This window comes from Cimex lectularius, unplaced genomic scaffold (genome assembly GCF_000648675.2).
Source record: "Cimex lectularius strain Harlan isolate CLEC.00 unplaced genomic scaffold, Clec_2.1 scaffold133, whole genome shotgun sequence".
NCBI classification, from domain to species: domain Eukaryota; kingdom Metazoa; phylum Arthropoda; class Insecta; order Hemiptera; family Cimicidae; genus Cimex; species Cimex lectularius.
In genome coordinates, this window is record NW_019394230.1 from 1,064,907 (window position 1) to 1,085,544 (window position 20,638).

Below are 20,638 nucleotides of genomic sequence, written 5' to 3' on the forward strand. Positions count from 1 at the left end.
TAGTGTAAGCGACTTTGAAAATTACCTGAAGCTAAACTATTTATCGTATTAGTATCGATTTGTCACCGGCAAAGAGTGAGTGGTTATGTCAGTAGTAAATTAGACGTCATCAGAGCAGTACTGCTTCAGTGTCATAACGTCTACAACTCATTAACCTCGATGGATAGGCGAGTGGTATCACCGAAAGCCGAACTGATGATGACAAAGAAGAAAGAAACGAACAAACCAACATCTCTATTTAACAAATTGGGAATTAAAACATCACTGAATATGACAAACTCGGAAAACCGCTCAGATGAAAATGATGATGAGAAGGCTACCAAGGTGCTTGGATCTGGTATCCACCAAGCTCTCCAGCCTTTTGATTAATTGTACTCTTCCTAGTTTCTAAGTTTGGTTCAATGGACTTGATTCTTCTTTTAAGAAGTAATACATCATCGCTGAAGTTATTTTTCTAGGATATTCTTGGCATCGTAGGTTAAATATCCATTGAGCTATTGCTCATGTCGCATGATGAAGATATTAGGAAGAATAAATTTGGTATTCCTCATCAACTGTAGCTTATTGTATTTTTCATAGTTCCTTGATTCAGTTCAATTGGCGCCATTCTTATTTTAAGAAGAAGTAGGTCTTTGATTATCATTACTGTGATTAATTTTCCTAGGTCTTCTTGGTACCCTAGATTATTTATATGCAGTTGCGGTTGTATTTGATTCTGCACGGTTATGATAAGGATACTATCAAGAATGAGCTTAGTATTCCTCAAGCATTGCAGTATGTTGGGTTATTGGACTTATCCCAAGTTCCTTAGCGGTTTGCTACAGCTTACAGGGAAAACGCTGCAGTTCTTTTCCCCAGGTCTTCTTGGTAAACGTAATACTCCATGAACGGTTATATGTTTCGAAATAATATGGATGCTGTTTCCTCCTCCTTTTACATAACCTACAAATGTGGTCATCATTGAGCAATGTAATGTAGGATTCAATTCACTAATTTCGTGGTCCGCTTGACCAATTAATATATTACAATTAATTAAGGTTTTATTTGAGATAAAAAGTCAATTGCACGAGCGGGATTCGAACCCACGATCTTCGGCTTGATACGCCGGTGGATAGCTCAAGTGGTAGAGCAGCGGCGTATCAAGCCGAAGATCGTGGGTTCGAATCCCGCTCGTGCCATTGACTTTTTTATCTCAACTAAAAACCTTAATTAATTGTAATGTAGGATTTTGCTCAGATACAAACCGCATATTTAGATACTTTTACCTTGTTTATTGTACCAACCTGTTTGTCAGTAACCTCTGGAGGTCGTCCACTTCTTCTTTGGTGGACCTATTCTGAGATATAGGAGTCTATGTTTGATCTCGATATCCTACCCGTAAGTCCCGAGCCTTGCAGATCCTGCTCTTAGCAGTTAATCTGTTTGTTCATTATCCAGAATTCCTTCGTACCCTTGCATCCAAGTTAACTCATGTTTTCTCTGGTTTGAAGGTTTGTGATGAACTCATTGACTATTTTAGTTGTTAAAATTTCATGTGCAAATGGTTTTAGAGCTGCTTGGTTGTATGATCATATGGTAATTCTTTTGTCACTGTAACCCCTTTTAAGATTTTCTATGGCACAAGAACTGAGAGCGTTTCAGCTTGAAAGACCGAGGGTAATTCCCTTGTATTTCATTTTCTTTTGATTTATTCTTGTCCTTTGTAGTATGTTAAAACTTTACTGGATGTTTCAAAAGTTATTTTCGGGATTGTACATTGAATGTATGACTGATTTATATCTATTATTGGTCTTTGCCCTAAATATCAGTAACAATCCAATTAATATTTATTTTTTGAAATCTGTATGAGCTTTTTGATGCATATATGCTTCAAAAAGGAGTTAGGTTTAATGGTGTTTCTTTAGGGTGATAATGAGATTGTAGTCATTTCCTTTGTGGATTATGGTAGGTGGTATTTTTTTATTTTATAAAGCATACGTTCATTTTCCTCTAATAGTTTAAAATTATTTTACAGCTTATATAGTTTTTTTATAACTGTATAAAGTTAGATTATCCTAATTGCTTTGTTAATTGTTATTTAGATTTTTGTTGTTAGATATTGCGAAAATTGGAAGAGAAAGATTATTTAAGGATTATTATGTTTAACATAAGGACTTGAATATTTACATATCACCTGAAAGTAACCATTGTAACCTCGTGTTGACTGACGTCGAGGTATTGATTCGAATTCGGTTGTCAATTTGTCAGCGGCTTTCCAGGGCCCCTCGCACCGCACCGCACCCTCTCACCGTGTCTCGCTCTTACACCACTCGTTCTCATAAGTCGATACTCTCGCCCCCGATATTCCTCCTCTATGGATATACGCGGGGGTGGGAAGGAAAAAATCCCCCGGGCCTCAAAACGGAAGGAGAAGGGTCTTCGATAAAAAAAAAAAAAAATACATAAGGAAAAATTCCCGAGCCAAAGGCCACTGGAAATCTCGCCAAAATATGCAAATATCCGATGTTTTTATAATATGCGTGGTGATTGGTAACCGTTAATCGATATTTATTTAGAAATCGTGAGATGCGGTCTGGTGTGATGTTCGTTTCAGAAAAACATTTTCTTATCGTGCCAACGTTTCGACCTTTATTGAGATCATCTTCAGGGCCTGGGATTTACAAACATGTTTACACATAACAATTACATTTTGGATGTGGAAAAGTGAATTTATACAATGCAAAATATATTTTTTATATATTCAATCAAAGTATTATGTAAAGTGTTATGTCAAAGTTATATGTAAATCCCAGGCCCTGAAGATGATCTCAATAAAGATTGAAACGTTGGCACGAAAGAAAATGTTTTTCTGAAACCTACATCACACCAGACCGCATCTCATGATTTCTAATAAATTTTTATAATATATTATTTGAAAGTATAGACCCTCCGGACGGTGGTATAGTGCTTTTATCTAAAAATTCCTCTTATACAACATATATGTTCCGAAGAACCCACAATTTGGAAGATATAAAACATACAGTAGCTTTAAATTGCCGTCAACATGTCGTATAATTTAGGTTAATATATTTTTCAAATGCACTAGATTATACGTAATCATCCTGATCCGCCTAATCCTGCATGATGTCTCCATAAAAAGACTCATATAGCAATTTCGCCAAGTGCGTCAACTTATTAGTATTGACATATTGACTGACCTGAAATATCTCATATTTTGGTCCGCTTTTGGAGCGTATTTTAACTATAGGATAAAAGCCAAGAAGTTAAACAAAGAAATTATACTTTACTGAACTGTATATTTTGGCCGTCTAGGTCTCGTTTTTTTCGGGTTTTTAGTTACTTCCTTTGCCCACATATATTTTTATTCTTATAAGCGAACCTCTTTCTCGTGAAACATTACAAAAAAACATGTTTACACTGACTTAATCATAAATAATTTCGAAATATAATTTTTGGTCCGTCCGCCTTCGTTTCCGCAAAACGTTTGATGTAAAACTAATTTTTTTGTGACCAATAAAATGTTGGTTACAAAACACCATAAAATGGATAAGAAACTAAAAAATAAATTTAATTGGAAATGACAATAAGATTTTATGAGAAGGTTGAGATTTAATTATTACTAAATTTGGTCCGCTAGTTCTCGCTGTTTCCGTAGAACTTTACTTAGAAATCGTGAGTTGCGGTCTGGTGTGATGTAGGTTTCAGAAAAACATTTTCGGCACTCTCGACACGACACGCAAGAATGTCACAATTAAACAGAAGACAAACACTCTGAAGATGATCTCAATAAAGATCGAAACGTTGGCACGATAAAGAAAATGTTTTTCTGAAACTTACATCACACCAGACCGCATCTTATGATTTCTAAATAAATATCGATTAACGGTCACTAATCACCACTAATTAAATCTAGCATTTTGGCACTATTGTAAAATGTAAATCGGAAAATTCTATAAGAAACGAAAGAATAGGCGAAAGACCATCATCACGAAACGCAATAACCTACTTAAATGTACATTTTGGTAAGCCTCTTCTCAATTTTTTTTGTAGGATTGTAAGTCTATGTTTGCTTTCTTAATGTTATTTTGCAACCAGTAATTAATAAATATTAAGGTATAGTAAGAATACATAAATTCTAAGATAGAAAGGGGTATAGAAAGGGAAATAATTTCGTTTTAAGATGTAAATTCCGGTCCGCTAGTTATCGCTTGTTTGATGTGAAAGAAAGGTAAAATAAAAATTCGCCCTTGACCCCAGGGTGAAAATGCTGATGAACAACTTTTATATATACGAAAAATTTAATAACGAACTATCCATTAAGGCTAAAACTCTGTTTTTCCTCTCTCATTGTCTGAACTTTCCGGTTCCTTTTTCCCCTGCACCTTTTTTTCTCTTACTTTTTTGCAGCCTTGTACAAAATCCTCACGTCGCCTCCGAGTTATAAATCAACGGTAGAACATCTGTCCGTAGCCCCGGCTGAAAGGGTTTATGCAAAGTATGCTGAGAGACGTTGCATAATTTCGGCTCCACCTGGCCGAGGAGGCTTTGTCGGATCTATGTTAATGAAATCTGTCCCCGTGGGGTGGAGGTCGTATGGCCTGATACAAAACGCTCTTTGATTATCCCACTAACGTCTGTTTCCCCTTTGGGGGGGGGGCAAATGAGAGAAAAACTTTTTCCGGAAAATAAAATACACAAAAAATAAATAAAACCAAATAATACAAGGAAGTTCATCCGTGTTCGAATAGTCGATCGTCAATTATCAGGCAGTGTTACTATGTGCAATGCCAGTTTTAAACTAAAATATTTTTTGACGAATTATGAAGAAAATTAGTAAGTATGAGTTTCACTGTAGCTACAATTGTAACTCACTGAATGGTAGGTACATTGTACAAATACAATAATTTGTAACATCGTGTCTTTCATATTGTAACATCATGTAAATGTGTATATGTTTTGCCTATGGCAATAAGAATCACCTGGAAGAGAACAGAAAAATCATACGAACTCAAAAGGTTTACTTCGACAAAATATACACATATTACAATTTCATAAAATTGAAGAAATGATGACAAATAGAAAATACGCATATTATATTATAAAACGAATATTCTATTTAAACCCTATTCCAGGAGGTTAAAAGGATTTTAAGTGGACCACAGAGTGATTTATGTGACTCAGAGAAAGGAAGAGAGAGAGAGAGAGAGAGAGAGAGAGAAGGATAAAGAGACGAAGAAACATAAAACAAAGAGAGAAACAGATAGCCAAGAGAATGTAAAGAAAAAGAATAAATACTAATAACAGAAACTAAATCAGAAAACATCCAAAACAGAGATNATAACAGAAACTAAATCAGAAAACGTCCAAAACAGAAAGACAAAAAGGAATATAATTTTTTTTTTTTTTTTTACGAGGGTTCGCAACAGCAGAGGTCATATAAACCCTCAGGGTGCCGTTTTTGAAAAAAAGCCCATTTGTAAGTATGTCGGGTTCGAATGCAGGGCCGCTGGATTCGAACCCGGGACCTTCACCTTACAGTGATGAGCGCCATGTCAACGCCTTAACCGTTGCGGCCACCGACGCCCCCAGATAGAAGTAGAGAGAGAGAGAGAGAGAGAGAGAGAGAGAGAGAGAGAGAGAGAGAGAGAAGGATAAAGAGACGAAGAAACAGAAAACCAAGAGAGAAAGAGAGAGCCAAGAGAATGTAAAGAAAAAGAATAAATACAAATAACAGAAACTGAATCAGGAAACCTCTACAACAGAAAGGCAAAGAGGAATAGAAGTATTGAGAGAGAGAGAGAGAGAAAAAGAGAGAGAGAGAGAGAGAGAGAGAGAGAGAGGATGAAAATTAACTTACAGGAGGTAGAAAGAGAGCGAAACAGTAATGTATAGATAGAGTGAGAAATAAAGATTGAGCGAGGCGGTTGTGAGACATTCTGAGTGCGATGGAGAGAGGGAGCGCGAAAAAAAAGGAAAGAAAGACGTAGTGTGAATAAGCGGGGTGAGAGCACTGTAACAGCCAATTCACCACTATGCGACTGTTGATCATATCAAAAATGAAACTACACTTGATAATAAATAAAGTTTATTGAAAACATTAGATTAGGATTTTTTAACTTTAATCAATATGATAGGGAATTTGTGAGAAAACCTTGACCCACAAGGGTATAGATTATTTCTTAACGCTATTTTAGAATAAATAAATTAATAATAGGTTGATACGCTAGATAATATGAGAAAGAATCTATTCGGAGAAAACGCTTCCGCGGAAACAAAGCGAGTTTGAGTTTGAAAGAAGATCATATAAATTAGAAAAAGACTAATTAAATAATTATGCTAACAGTTGAGAAGCAATACCGAAAAAGCGAGCGAGATAAAAATACAAACCGCCAGACATACAGACAAACATAAGACAACAATAAGAAAAAAGAGACGTAGAAAAACATTCATATGAAATTTAGAAAAGAATATGGAAAAAGATAATGACAGTGAAAGAGGGAGAGATAGATAAATAGATAGATAGATAGATAGATAGATAGATAGATAGATAGATAGATAGATAGAGATAGATAGATAGATAGATAGATAGAGAAAGAGAGTGAGAGAGAGAGAGATACATAGATATAGATAGATAGATAGATAGATAGATAGATAGATAGATAGATAGATAGATAGATAGATAGAGAGAGAGAGAGAGAGAGAGAGAGAGAGAGAGAGAGAGAGAGAGAGAGAGAGAGAGAGATAGACAGTGTAAGACTTAATAATATATAATCGCGAGAGATATTGAACACAATCAGATAACTTAATGAACAGATAAAGGCTGAAGATTCCGTTTAACAGGGAGAGGTAAAGTCATGCATTAAAGATAAAGGCATAAAAACAAATATAAAAATATATAGACACATATGAATTAGAAGGGCTTATAGTTCATAACAGTTCGCTAGTCATTTACAATTCAAATTAATTGCTAAGGGTTAGGCCAAAAGTGTTAAAATAAACCGTACATTTTATTTTTCTTTATATGTTAATTGAATTGGTCAATATAGTTTCATATCCGTGTTTAGTACAATATGACAGACGCTACAGCAATCAGTTAAATTTGTTTATAAAAAGAATGCAGTTTGTTTTTTTTGTAGTTAACTGATTATTGTTTTGAAGGTAAGAGGGTATATAAAGATATTTCTGTCCAAAAGTGAGTTCTCCTTTTCCTGTGGATTATACGTCCCAAGGAATAGGTACTGCGCCTGTACGAATTCCCGTATAGAGGGGAATGGTTTTATGCAGATAAGTCGGTAACCCTATTGCAAGCTTATGCGTCATCGATGCATTCGGCTTCTTTCGATTCGGCGTGTGTGCTTCCAGGAGGGGGAGGCCATTTTGGTATCGATCATCCTGGACTGAGGTGTCTTATTTCCACGAGGATTTTTTTCCACCCCTCCCACGACTATTTTTTTTCATTTTCGTCCATCAGTCAGTTCGACGGGATTCGATTGTTTCTGAGTTCAATCCCTTTAAAAGCGCCTTGTTGAAAGATGGAGCTTTTTTCCGTGTCAATATCTATCGGTTGGGGTGAGTGCAGAAACTATAGTTGAAAGAAATCGTCTTGTCCAAGATAACCATAAATTTTTTTTTGTTTACCCCCTAGGAAAAAATATTATTTATATTTTTAAGTTAGTGTTGTTTAACGAAGACTAAGATGTAACCGCTGGGTGCGGTCAGAATCCTCAGGAGTGTCCAGAGTCTAGAGTGACTGTGATAATGAGAGCGGCCCTTACAGCTACCCTGGATGTTCTGAATCTATTACCACTGCCTACTTTTATACAGTGGGATTCTTGAACACTTCACTGTTCAACAGTCCACTGTCTAAGGCCATTAGCATACCCTCCTAAAATTTAATTCAAACTTCGAAATGAACTTTAGGAAAACAAGGTTTTGGAGGTGCCTATTGACCTCATAATCATATAGTACAGTTTGGATAAGAATTTTCAAGTCAAAATACCTGATAGAGCACACTGGGGAAAGGAACCATAGTTAATGCCAAATGGTGTAAAGATGGTTCTGAGACCGTTGGGTCTGACGCTGGTAAGTACGATCATTTAACTGCACTTATTAATTGCCAAAAAGGGGGAACCTAGATAATCTTAATGCCGCCCTATACTTTGCCTTAAGGTAAAAAGGAAGCATCAAAGAAGGGGGGAAACTCATACTAAAGAGATGTTAATTAACCAAGAACTGAAATTCATATATAAGCTCTTTCAGACATCTTTGTCTATGGAACACAGTGTCAATGAGTTGGGAAAAACTGGGTATTACCAATAAATGAATATTTGTACAGCTAGGCAGTTCTAATGACAACTGAATAAGTTCCAGAAACTTTTAGGATGGCATCATGGACTTGTCAGACATTAAGAACAACAGCAAAATTATCTTTATTTCGGTACCATAGCATACAGGGCATAGGGTTAACGAGGAGGCCAATAAATTGGCAAAGCTAGATCCGAATCAAGACTTACTTAGGTGGGCTAAAATTACTCAAAATCAGTCAAAAAAAAAACCAAAAAAAAAACCAATCACTGAACCAGCCGGAAGGAGGAAACGAGGAAGACGTAAACCAAGGTGAGTGTATTGTATAGATGGATTGTATAGATCCAGAATTCTTGTTGTTTGAAATTGATGGGAAGCCGCACGAGATAGAGCAATCGAGAAGGATTGCTGATGCAGGACCATGGATGGTTTGTTAATGGGTTGTTAATCAACTGAATGATGATGAGTTCCGGACACCTATCGGTCATGAACACTTTTGCGGCTTAACCAAATTTCCAAAAACGTAGAACCATCAATTAAGAATACGTCAATGTATTCCAAGGTATAACAAGCAAAAAACATCATCAAAGGATCATTGCAGAAGCTAACTGTATAACTATTACGATGTTGATTGGGATTCGGGTTGTGGTCTTCAAACATACAATGTTATTACAACAACGCCCAAGCTTTCGACAAGTTTTATTGCCTTCTTCAGGGGATCTACAGAGATAGGGACATAATCATTTAGATAATTATAAATTGTATAAATAGTTATAAAATATCAGTTTTTTGTTACTTACAGATTCAAAGTCAAAACTTAAACACATTGCACATTACACGATATGTATACAAACAAACTATATACATATTCTTTTTTTTAACCAGTAACAATTACTGAACAATTAATATTATTTTGGTACATAAATATCACAGGTGTTTGACTAGAAAATCGTATTTATCACGTTATCAGGTGGGAGGTTCCCCACACTATCACCTAATGATAACAATCATTTCCCACAATTTTTAAAAACAAGATCTTAATTTGTAATACATTGGTAATTCAATGTTATAACAGCCTGTTATAATATATAAATAGATAGATAAATAAATAAATATGTACGTAAGTATTGTTACGATCTTTTGAGAGAGACCTTATCTTTTTCTAGAATCCCACTGTACATCACACTTAAATTATTCAAATCTGTTTTTAAATTAAAAGCCATGTTGTCCTGATAAATAGATATCATCTCCCTCAAAAGTCTACGACCTGTAATTTTTTCTGAAGCCACAATTTTTACTCCATCGAAGCCAAAATTATGTTTCGTAGCGTGTGTATGTTTGGATAGTGCTGTTCCCGGCCTTTCTTCATCATTGCAATCATACTTATGTTGCCGCACACGTTCGGATAAGTATTGTTTTGTTTGGCCGTAATACACAGTGGGACATTGTGCACATTTAATGCGATACACTACATTAGATTTTTGTACTAGAGGTTCTTTATATTTAAGTTTTGTGTATCAATTCTTACCTACTTTATTGCTAAATTTATAAACAATTTTTACATTATCTATTTTTTCTTTCAACAGTTTTTTTAACTTACTTGATGTTCCAGGTATGTAACTGGTTGATAAAGTTTCCGCTCGACAGTTATATTCTCAACCCTTGTAACTCTTGTCTTGTTTTCCATTAATCTATTTATTAATGATCTTGGATAACCATTGTCTATTAACATAGAGCGCACTTTTTACTTGTTCTCACTATGAAACCGATCATCACTCAATTTCAGAGCCCTAGCCATGAGGTTAAAAACTATGTTAGCTTTATTTGAAAGGAATGGATTAGAAACGTAGCATCCTGTCCGAGCTGTTGTATAACTATTAAACCTAGTGCGAGTTATAGATGCGGAGTTGCACAGAAAAGCCGTAGTACGAATGCCTGAGATTCCTTCTCCAATTATGTTCCAAGACTTGAAGGATTCACGGGAACTCTAACAAAACTTAAGGATCATGTAAAATCCTTAACGAAGTGATTTAGTCAACGATGGAGATGGCGCAATAGACCAATATTCAATATTGGTCACTGCGCAAAGTTGTAAAGAGGTAAAGAGATATCTTTACCTCTAGTATTATAAAAAAATCTTATTAAGAAACTATTTTAAGGATGAAACCATCCAATCAGCCTAATCTAGCACAGCTTGAAGACTTGCAGGAATAGAAGAGTTGATTTTTTAAAATTCCATGAAATATTTTAATTTATGCTCCTTATTGTGAAGAATTACATAATAAAATGTATTTTAAAAAATCGGTATTTATTACAGGTAAAACAAGTACTCATTGGTAGCATGAGGGATTTATACCTACAGAGACTTGTGTATGTACTAGCAGAATTTTGTTATTATTAACTATTATTTTCTTTAATAACTATTTCGCATATAATCAAACATAATTTACTTTTCCTTATTTGAATCGGAAAATGAAGAATTTTGGGGTTACGAGTCCTTCCGGCGCGGTTCATCGTGTATCCTGATCTAATCCTGCGGAAAGACAGGTGTTCGCCAATGATATAATGGCCGATTATCCTTTGAAATTCACCGAGAACACTATAATCCCGATGTTCGGCCCTTAAAAACCTGCAATTACCGCCTGCGTACTTTGCGGTTTCGCCGTTGCGGTTCCAAACGTCAAAATTTGATCCCTTTTGTTCCCTTCTGCTTGTCTGAAAGCCTTGAAAAAACACCTTAGATTATTTCACTTAGCTTATCATGTCAAAAATTAACAAAACAGATCTTAAGCGTCCGTACTTTAAACTATTTCAAATATTTTGTTGCGTTTTCAAAATATTAACATATTTTCTTTCATATAGGAGGGCTTAACATTTAACTAACCGTTGGGTGACACGAACGAGGTGTCAGAACCACTTTACAATCCTTTTTTTCTACTATCTTTAAGTAAAAATCCATGGGCTGTGACGGGATTTGAACCTGGAACCGATAGCGTGGCAAATACGAGTAGGTCGCCCAAACCTCTTTCTAGGCCACCGCGTTTCCCTAACTTCTATGGTACAGTCACAAAATTTGGCTAGGTAAAACGACGCTATTTATGATCTTATTTATGGTTGTTTGGACACTAATGTAATGGAAACATAACCAGGGAAAAGTCTGACACTCCTTAGGAAAAGGTAACCTAGTAACTAGGAAGGTACAATAAGCCAGAAGGTAGTGCTTGGGAAACTGAATCCCCACTTCCTCGTATCCATCAAAATCATCATAAACAGACCTTTAGACTAGTTAGGCTAGAATAGGTTTTTTGAACCCCCTATGTCCATGTGTCTGTGAAGTTTTTAAAATATTTTTTACTGACAATCATCAATGGTTTTTTTACAACTACAATCAACAACTTATTTTATCTACGATTTACCATCTTCGTACCTAAATGTGTGACAAAACAACTAATATTATATCACCACTCACAGATACATGGACATAGTTGGTTCAAAAAACCTATTCTAGCCTAACTAGTCTAAAGGTCTGTTTATGCTGACTATGATGGATACGAGGAAGTGGGGGTTCAGTTTCCCAAGCACTACCTTCTGGCTTATTGTACCTTCCTAGTTACTAGGTTACCTTTTCCTAAGGAGTGTCAGACTTTTCCCTGGTTATGTTTCCATTAGCAGTTGCTTCACCGTTCTATGATAGGTGGTAGTGTCTTTCCTACTCATTGCATAAACTACACATGAGGTCATCATTGAATATACCCATGTCGTTAGCTTTCTAAGCCTTTGCTCTTTTTAGATATTCCGGAGGATTCTGTGTTTGTTTTTGTTCTTCCAAGAATAGCCTGTATTTGTACTCGCATATCCATGTCTGGCCAGTCTGACTTTTTGTTACCCACAATTCCCTTGGTCCTGGAACCCAAGATATCAGGTTGTGGAGCTTTTTGATTTATTCACTGACTAATTTTCAGTGATTTTTATTTTCATGCAAATGCTTTAATAGTTGCTTCGCTATCCGATTCATTAGATTTTTTTGGCCAGTATAACTCCTTTTAAGATTTTGTAAGGCACAAGCGTTGAAAGCATGTATTTCTGCTTGAAAGACCGAGGTGTTACTTCCTCAATAAATTTGATTGTTCAGGTTTTGGGTTTGTAAGTAAATAATCCATATCTGTATTCTAACTCATACTTATCTTTACACGATTGTCCACTCACGCAAATAAATACATTCTAAGTGTATCCATTCAAACTTTGCATACAATTAAAAATATTTTTTTAAGGGGTATTAGAAAAGAAGTCTTGCCCTCTTTTCACTCTATTTTTGTTTACAACTAACCACTGACGCGAATAAAAACATTCATACCAAGTACAAGTGGTGCCATCCAAAGTGATTTTTCTTATAATAACTGTTATGCCTAAAACGTTCGATATATTATTAGACAGGCTACACTCCTGGGTCTCCTTCGGACGAGGTAAGAAACATTTTATCTATTTTAAATATGAAAAATTGAGAATCAATATAACAATATTACAAGATAATAATTATTTTGTTTACATTTTTAAATCTTGTAAATTATTAATAACAGTTTCAACGTTTTGATGAAGTAGATGACTACTTGAAAACTCGATAAAGGAACTGAGTTCTTTCAAATTGACTTTCCCCTCCATTATTTTACATAAAACAAGAAGATTGAAGCCTGATTTTAAATATATCGGAGCAAACGATATATATGCATTTCAGGAATCAGAAAAAGGTTAACATTTCATAAGGCAGCGAAGTTAGCCATGATGAGATCACACGACCACAGCCAGGTCGATCGCATTTACCAAGAACGATTGTCACAAAAAAAATGGAAAAAGAAGCCGCTGGCACGAATGAAACAGGTTATGTTATATCCAAATTGTACAAATGTAAAAAGACTTCTTGCGGGGAAAAAGGTCATACTTACCAGGTTGCGCATAGGTCGTACCAAGATCACACTCGGACACCTTCTATTGAGGGGAAGAGCATGTTCCCATTGTGTGAAGAACGCATTACTGTAGAATACAACAGGCTGCAAAAAAAGAAATACGACAACCCGAATGATCTATGCACGGCAGCAAGCACAAATCGTTGAACCAATATCTCAACCAATATCCATTTAATTGCATATAGATCTTTCTATTTTGATTTAATGAGTGGTATTTATTGAAACTAATGCATTTATTTGCATGTACGGAAAGGCTTATCGTCAATTACACCAAGGAATATCGAGTATACTGTGAATGAATGTGTGAATGTGACTTATTAGTGACATAGAACGGGCTTATCCAAATTACGTGAGGAATTTGAGTGCTGTAGGGTGGTGTGAAATAAGACAGGTGTATGAATGTAATTTCTTATCCAGAATGGTGTGGCATATCTCCGACAATTACTCCGAGGAATATCAAGTAGTTCGTGTGAGTGTAACCAGACTATGATTTTTTTATCGTGTAACTGTTTATTTGTGTTTGTTCTGTGTGTAATTTTATCCACAATTGACGAAGCCCTGAGGTACAGAGAAACTAGCAATAGGATAAAGAACAGAGTGAGTTGGTTACAGTTGTATCATACTACATCATAACTTGGCTCGACTAACAGCAAAATAAATTAGTAGAACAAGAGAGAAAGTAAAAATAAAAAAGCTAAGAAAGAGAAGGCTAGCAGTGACATAGTTGCTTGCCAGCCCTAAAACTAAAAAAAAATATTCTGTTGTATTTCTAATGTGTGGTGATTAGTGACCGTTAATCGATAATTATTCAGAAATCAGAAATTATTCTGAAACCTACATCACACCAGACCGCATCTCACGATTTCTGGATAATTAATGTATTTCTAATATTTATCTTATATTCCCGAAGGCTTGTAATAGACTTGAATGTCAAGACTTCACCAGTGTTCGGTTTCCATTTTTTCTCCAATTAAACATAATAAAATTCGTTTTTTTCTGCTGTTTCATGGTGAATAAGCGTTCAACGGGCAAGAATGCCCGGAAAGGGCCAGATGTTGGCTTAAAAATTAGAAAAAGATACAAAGTAAGTATTAATAAATAAATTTATATTTTAAGAATTAAGTACTCATAAAGCCTCTACGGATTATAATCGACAGATATACATACAAATTGGTCGAATGGGTATCAAATCTTGATTGTTTTTTTAAATGTAAGGAAGTATAATTTTATTCAAACCGCATTGGGCCTTAATACGCTCTTCAAGGTAAGGATTTTTGTTTTGTTCCTCTTTTATTATTTTGCGATTTATCTTAAAGTCAAGAGGTCCGACCTGAAATTTGGTCGTTAATGATCATACTGGTCTGCTTATCCTCGCCGACAATCTCAATCAGCGATGATTTTATTATATTAAATAATTTTCACCTTCACTTATTCGGGATGACGCACCACTTGCCAAACTATGCGTCCTCTTTGTACATACTTGCAGTTTTTGCCAGACATGTTGGGAAGTGCATCTTCATCTGCAATGCGGCAAATTCGATCAAAGATTCTGTACACTTTTTGTGTACTTTTTGCGTACCCTTCGGTCGTCCTTAAAAGGACATTGAGGATCTTTAATGTTCGCACGTAGCCTATTCGGCCTTATCGGACGTTTTGATTCTCAAGATGAGATCTGACGCACCTCCGCATACGACAGAATGGTGTTACTGCCGCAGCATTGGTGTAGAGGCAGCTCAGACCCAGAAGGCACCTCGCTCCCCGCTTGACCATTCCGAGTGGTCGGGTCCGCATTAAGCATCGAACCGTATGCCGCGCGCGAAGGGCTACCTAAGCCGAAATATATCAGCTCGGTCTACCGCGCAGAGAAGGCGACTTTATCTCCCAGAGTATTGGGTTCCTCTAGCGTCGAAACTGCCGGATCCGCTCCAGCCGCGATTTCGTTCAAAGTGGGATTTCTAACCACCCCGCCTACGGTAAAGCTTCCTATCGAGCTCAGCCTACACCTACGTGCAATGCTTACTCGAGTAGGAGCAACCGATTCACTACACGTTCCAAACCACCACTACTCACGCATTCGAGGGACTATCCAGCACAATCATCGCGTCCTCAACGCCTACGTGCTGCCGTCAGATCCGCCGTATCCCGTGAGGCCGGGTGTTTAACGGTGGTCATACGCAAGTTTCGTGCGAAGGTAGCAGATAGACGACAGCCGCCAGTGGCGTCACCACGAACCACTACGAATCCATTACCAGTGTAACAGGGGCTGAATTTTGGAACATTTCTGTTACCCCGTAGTACAGATGGTTATGCACCCTCCCCCGTCTATGCAGACAGGATCTGGTATTCTAACCTTCCCGTGCCTCTGATTTTTTGATTTCATACAGTAAAGGACCTACAAAGGTTTCTTAGGCCTTCACCAAGACCACATGTTCACTTTGTCTTCACTTGAATTCTTTAAAAGATATGTTGCCAAGTTCAGTCATCGCAAAACTGCAAATTGGTCTTAAAAATAGATACACATTAGGTGCAGTACAATGTCCTCGAAAGGTTCATTGCGAATTCACCAAGACACACCACTTGCCAAACCACGTGTACACATTGTACGTACTTGAAATATTTGGCGGATATGTTCAGTCATCGGCAAATTTCCAAATTCGTTCAGAGATCCGGTACACAATGACACGATAATCCAGGATTACATGCGAACTAACGGTTCTTTCAGTTTCATCAGATTTTTGTCAATAAGTATCTTGGATAGTCAACTTATTTTTAAGACATCACTTTGAATCACGATATCCAAGTCAAGGTCTTTAAAATAGGTGTATAGTAATAAACAATTCAAAATCATAAGACAGCAGCAAAGAGTAGATTTGGGTTACACAGATTACGGGTTGTACTATTCTCCGTTTTTAGCTGGATCAGTGTAATTTTGGAAAATGTGGAGATGTATCCTGGAAACTTTTTATTCAAAATTGTGATGACCGCGAATTCGCATGGAAAATATAAAACAAATAAATTCAAAAACTGAGGATAGCTCAACAATTCAGAACCGGATAATCAAAGTGAATTAAGAACGACCCTGATGGGATCAGCTGACCTGAAAGGGTTGAAAGTTCGCTGACCTTATTACGAGGAGAGAGAGAGAGAGAGTGAGGCGGACTTGCAGGGTGTCCTTGAAAGGGTGAAGTTCACTGCCACAACGGCACCCTCTCGTGTAAAATGAAGTGATTACGTGCTTAAAACCAGGGCAAAGCCGAAACTGGGCTGAGGCAACCCCTGGCATCTTACGGCACCGGTGGCAACCAGCGACATGGTGTGCCATCTGTCCGTGCAACCCCAAACCGGTTTTAGGGGTAGATTGTTGTACCGTAGGGGGGTTGATTCTCGATACTTATTAAAACCTTTATTGATTAACAATATCAACTTAAAGACAAAACGTATAAAAAATAAAGTACAAATAAATAGTAAGAGTGATAAAATTATGTACCATAAAAATCGTCAGACGGTTTAAAAACCAAACTATGAACATTTACGATAGCATTGCTAAACTGACGATTTCTAGCCAAGAAAATATATTTCTAGCACAATATGTTAAACCAAAACTAGCCACAATATAAGGTCACTCGCGGGTTTGTTAAATTACTCAAACGCGTTTCGTCACTGCTGAGGACCTCTTCTTCGTCCTTAGTTCCTCACTGAAGATAGCGCAATGCCGAAACACTATTGAGTAGTTCAGCAAACCGCGAATGAAGACGGACTCAACAAGCGACCCAGCATGAATTCACCGCCTTGCATACCTACACCGAGCGTCAACTCTAAATATTCGTTCAAAGACCTGATGATAAATTATGGTTATGCTGTGGACATCGTCTCATGTGCCACCATCTTCATCATCTGACAAACTATTTACTCTTTATTTTAACAAGTTTCGACTTATACAAGAGAATTAATCTGAATCGACGTTTCTATAGTACCCGAGTAAATTTTTCCAGATAGAATAAAAAACAAAAATAATCATTTTTCACCGCCGATTTCATAGTCTCACTTTCCACGTAGACATTATATTATGGAAATAATTAGTTTTTCTTTTGCCTACCATTGTTGCTGAACCCAATTAGAACCATGGAATTCATATATTTTGATCATCAATTATTTGCCTGTCACTGTTTTACACTCCTGTCTGCTAATTGCTTGGGTGTTACTACTTTGGTAATTAGTCGTTCGCTTTGGTTCAAGTTCCGTTTCCACCTGCAAAAAACATTAAACATTACAATTTATGGAAAATAATAACACAATTAAATTGTTAACAATTATAAATTCCACAAAAAAATAAAAATATTTTAAACTTAGTTTAATCATTGTTAAATTTCTTGTTGGAGTAATTTAGGTAGTAAATAATTTAATAATTAACGCATTAAATAAATGAATCAATAAATTGAGTAAATTAAGGTTAAAAAACGTTAATATTAATAGATAAGTACAAAAAACAATTCAAATGTTGTTGATGTTCGTGGGTTGTGTGGTAAAGTTCGAAATGGGGAATAAAACAATTACTATTCACCAAATAAGTGATTTTTTTTCCTTTTAACATACTCTCCCAATCTATTTATCCATCCCTTTTTATTTACACCTTATTTACAGGCTGGTTATAAAATATTCAACTTATTCGGCCTCGCTATCATCTTTCTCACCATCTCTCTCTCTCATTTTCTCTTTTTGCTTTCTAACGTTCTCTCACACCCTTTTCTTTTCTCTCACCCCCATAGATACACATACTCTTTCTCTTTCTCGTTTTTTGTTATGTTTTTTCATTCATATATCTTTCTTTCTGCCAATCTTTCAAAACATTTATTGAACTTTCTTAACAAGAATTATACCTAGGTGTATAATTATCCATCTGTTCCGGCACAAAAATACGCTAAATAAATGGTACGATTCTATTTGTCTCTCTCTCTCTCTCTCTCTCTCTTTCTCTCTCTCGTTTTCTCTGTTCTCTTTCTAACTTTCTCTCACACCCTTTTCTTTTCTCTCACCCTCACAGATATACATACTCTTTCTTTTTCTAGTTTTTTGTTCTGTTTTTTATTCATGTATCTTTCTTTCTGCCTATCTATAAAAATATTTACTGAACTTTCCTAACAAGAATTCTACCTAGGTGTATAGTTATCCATCTGTTCCGCCTCAAAAATACGCTAAATAAATGGTACGATTCTATTGATTCTATTTCTCTCTCTCTCTCTCTCTCTCATGAAGCGGTTCGTTGATTAATTTAATTAAATCGTTTGAATCATATCTCACAGACCGAAAGCAAACTGTGATTGTGGCTAATGGAAAATCTTCTTGGCAACCTTTTATGTCTGGAAAACCACGGGTTGCTGTCTTATATTCAATTTTTTTTTCAATCTATGTACGGGATATATCGGCTTACGTAAAATGTTGTAAATATTTAATGTAATCCGGTGAATTTAATTCATTTTATCCCCGACAGTCGCTTTTTGAGTTACGGGAGGTAATTGGGTATAGCAAGTATTGTATGCGGACTGATGGTAAGGATTTGTTTTTTAATGTTTAGTTAATAAAGGCAAAAGATATTGGTATATGAGAGAGCACGTTATTGTACTTATCTGAATTTGATGCCTTGAATAGGCTGATTTTATTGAGAAAGGTCAGCTTTCGTTTTTTAAAGAACTTCTGTAACCACTTGGCCATTTGCAAATGACTGAAGAATTACTACCAAAAATATGCTACCTACGCCGGATAGATTTATGTGAAATCTACGGAAATGCCTAAAAATGATCGGATCAGAAGACTTTAGTACTGTCAAAACCCGCAAGCCATCAGGCAGGATTACAGTATTCTATGGGAGAAATTTGAGAGCCACCTGTTTGGAAAAGATGTAGAGTTAGGGATAAACTCCAGCTTTACCTCTTTTTTTAGAAATATTTCTTCGTTTTTTCGAGCCCTTGTTAAGATCAAAACTTCATACCAAGCAACTTAGAATAATAGCTTAAATAAGTCTATCCGGATAACTGCTAACTAGAATCTTCCACAAGAAATTTCCCATAACTTTTATCGCCGAAGACAGATGATCACTCTGAAACGAGGAGAGCGAAATCATAGTTCATACCCTGTTACATTTTAAAATTTAAACGCTGATACTTAAACATATCGAACAATATTTTGGCAATTCAGATACCGACGAACATAAAATTAAAAACCAACTTTGTTATGAGAACGCTGTTAAAAAAATTAACGATTTATGTTTCTTCGTCAACAAATGCTACATCTTAGAAAATTACTAATATATTCATAGAGATTAATTCCTATTTGTGTCACATTATGTTTGCCTTACTTTATTTGTATTTAAACAAAAATACGAGCTTATAACATAAGAGCATGGTTAATTTCTTAACCCATATTTATGCTGTATGCTACGGATTTACATACTACGTACAACTAATTCTACGTTTTAATTTATTCAATTAATTAAGGTTTTTAGTTGAGATAAAAAAGTCAGTGTCACGAGCGGGATTCGAACCTACGACCTTCGGCTTAATACGCCGCTACTCTACCACTTGAGCTATCGTGACTTCGTGATGGATCAAGTGGTAGAGTAGCGTCGTATCAAGCCGAAGGTCGTGGGTTCGAATCCCGCTCGTGACACTGACTTTTTTATCTCAACTGAAAACCTAATTAATTGAATGATATTAATTGGTCAAGCGGACCACGAAAAATTGTGAATTTAATCTTTTAATTCATATTTATCCATAAATTATGCAATAATAAATAATTTTCTTAGGGAAAATTTAAAATTAAAATTAATTAATTAACAACACAATTTAAATTTTTTTCACAATTCCAAACAAAATCTTCTAGTATGTATACTACGCGTGTTTTTCTTTAAATGTTATATAAAATTAAAAACAGGTTAAACTCATTACTTTATAAAGATTTTTTTAGTGCAGAAACAATTTAACATGGTTAAATATGGATGAAAATTGCAGGAACGATGGTAGTGTAACGGGTATTAATTTTTGATCCTTGATCCTTTGATCCAAGTTTATCCTTCCATAATTTACGTCTAAGAAACAAGAAAGTTTTTTAATATGTAAATTAAAAATGTGCAAATTTATACAAAAAAAGTTTTAAATACATATAAAAAATTGTTTTTAATTAGTATTCATAAAATTTAAACAGTTTTTAGGGTTTTCTTCGCTCGAATCGATATTTAGCAATGTTTTCCACGCTTTTCCGACATCCACAACCGGGAAATTCAGCGTTCAAACTTTCCACCGTACGGAAGCTCATTAAGGATTCATGAACTTTTTTCCGGAACAGGTGTCCTACCAGTCCAATAATGATAACTACGATTA